This window comes from Aotus nancymaae, unplaced genomic scaffold, assembly GCF_030222135.1.
Source record: "Aotus nancymaae isolate 86718 unplaced genomic scaffold, 86718_ANA_hifiasm-v0.15.2.pri h1tg000004l, whole genome shotgun sequence".
Lineage (NCBI taxonomy): Eukaryota > Metazoa > Chordata > Mammalia > Primates > Aotidae > Aotus > Aotus nancymaae.
In genome coordinates, this window is record NW_026988415.1 from 29280852 (window position 1) to 29283399 (window position 2548).

General features: G+C 40.5%; 1 pseudogene; it reads right to left on the reverse strand.

Annotated features, from left to right (window-relative positions):
• Nucleotides 1-1238: 1238 nt before the first annotated feature.
• Nucleotides 1239-1627, reverse strand: LOC105733449 (small ribosomal subunit protein uS17m-like; annotated as a pseudogene).
• Between the last annotated feature and the right edge of the window lie 921 nt (nucleotides 1628-2548).

Below are 2548 nucleotides of genomic sequence, written 5' to 3' on the forward strand. Positions count from 1 at the left end.
AGCTCTGAGCTATGCACCTCATGCTTGCTACAGTCCACCCTTTGTACTGCCTGGATTAACTTCAGAGTTCCTGTGAACCTCTCTTCCTGAGGGAAGACTTAGAAGAGGAGGTTAGTGGGAAGAGCTACAGCTCATCTTGCTGCAGTTGGTCTCAGGGCTGCCACTAGGTTTCAGCTTCTCCCTTCTCCACAATCCATTCTATATTTGTACTGATTTCCTGCCTGCTCAAGCTATCCATTGCTGACAGAGGGGTGTTGAAATCTCCAGTGATAATAGTAGATATATCTAATTCTTCTTGTAGTTCTATCAGTTTTTGTCTAGTTTATTTTGATGCTTTGTTTTTAGGTGCATACATGTTCTAAGATTGTATTGTTTTCTTGAGACTTGACCCCCATAATGCCCTTTTATTATTTTTTAAGAATTGGAAAATTATATTTTCCACATGTCAACATTCTTATTAATACAGCTTGATCAAAAAAATTCTGACCATAAATACGTTGATTATTTCCCTTTGGAACTGGTGACATAAGAAAAATAACATATTTATTCTGAATATATAGCATCCAAAATATTCACTTAATGTGGCCTTATCTGTTTATATTCAAAGGCTTTCTTCCCTCAAAATAAAGGTTCTAAGATAATTTCAAGATTCCTTAGAATAAAGAGAAAACCAGCTGGGCACAGTGGTGCAGGCCTGTAATCCCAGTACTTTGGGAGGCTAAGGTGAATCGATTACTCCCAGGAGTTCGAGACCAGCCTGGGCAACATAGGGAGACCCTGTCTCTACAAAATTTACAATAAATTAGTCAGGTACAGTGGCATGCTCCTGTGTTCCCAGCTACTCAGAAGGCTGGGATGGAAAGATTGCTGGAGCCAGGGAGGTTGAGGCTGCAGTGAGCCAAGATCGCATCACTGCACTCCAGCCTGGGCAACAAAGTGAGACCCTATCTCAAAAAACAAAAACAAAACCTTCTAAAACAGTGATCTTACAAAATGCAACAGACTGCTAGACATACTTAGTGTAATGTGAAAGTATGTTCACTGAAAGGAAAATTTGAAGCATGACCATTATCCTTTATGAAAAACCATAGTATGCCTTTTACTTCATTTGCTTTCAGCTATTTCATAAATACCACAAGGGAAACTGGACACAGTTTGTGATGAAACTTAGAAAAATTTCTTTTTCCATAAAATAAACATGTAAATCTTTCCCTTTAGCTCCTTCTTCCCCTCCCCCTTCACTGTGCTGAAGAGACATTGAGTTCCTCCAGATTTTTGCTTAGCTGGTTGGTTTCCAAACTCAACGGACTTTCCAGGTAGGTAGTTCCTGCACAGGGCTTTCCTCTCACTGGATCTACGACTTTTCCAACTTTGAAAATGATCTCAGCCAGTTCATGTTTCACATGCTTTGTTCGTGGAACAGGTGAAGCTTAGAGAAGCATGATATCCCCAACTGCGCACTGCTGAAGGGCATTGGAGCAAAGTAGGTTTTTCGCTTATAATACTTTAATAAATAGGGATCCAGAACAAGCCTGGTCACTCTCACTTTAGCAGTTTTTTGCATTTTTGTCCCAATCACCTTCCCCACGATCTGTTTGGCATAGATAGATGAACGAACTACGGACATTATGTGGCTGTGGTCACCTCCGCCACGACTATGCAGTCACCTGACCTGTGGAGCACTGGTCGCAGTGTGATCCCCATTTTATTCTTGATGACATTCCTTGTTCTGAAACCTACTTTATCTGATAGAAATATAACTATCCCAACTTTCTTTTGGTAAGTGTGTGTATCTGTGGCTTTTTAGTTTAAATTTTTTTTGTAGAGATAGGGTCTCACTATGTTGCCCAGCCTGGTCTCAAACTCCTGGGCTCTAGCAATCCTCCCGCCTCAGGCTCCTAAAGTGCTGGGATTACAGGTATGAGCCACCATACTTTGACTTTTAATATGTCTATGTCTTTATATTAAAAGTGGATTTCTTATAAACAGCATAGGTTTATTTTTTTTTTTCACATTTTTTAAATAACTTTTTTTTGGCTGGATGCGGTGGCTTATGCCTGTAATTCAGTCCTTTGGGAGGCCAAGGTGGGCGGATCACCTGAGGTCGGGAGTTCGAGACCAGCCTGACCAACATGGAGAAAGCCCCATCTCTACTAAAATTATAAAATTAGCTGGGCATGGTGGCACATGCCTGTAATCCCAGCTACTCGGGAGGCTGAGGCAAGAGAATTGCTTGAACCTGGGGGGCGGAGGTTGTGGTGAGCCAGGGTCGTGCCACTGCACTCCAGTCTGAGCAACAAGAGCAAAACTCTGTCTCAAAAAAAAAAAGTACAATTGATTCACGTTAGCTTTAGCCACTCCACTGATGATTGAAAACCAGGTCTTATTTCTTCTAAGTGTGTATTTGTATCCATTTTAATAACTGTTTTCTATTTATTGCTTTTGTTCTTTGTTTCTTCCCCATCTTCTTTTTCTGCCTTTTCTGATTTAAAGTGAGGTTTTTGTATGATTCCATTTTTTCCTTTTTTGTTTTTATTTTTTTCTCCTT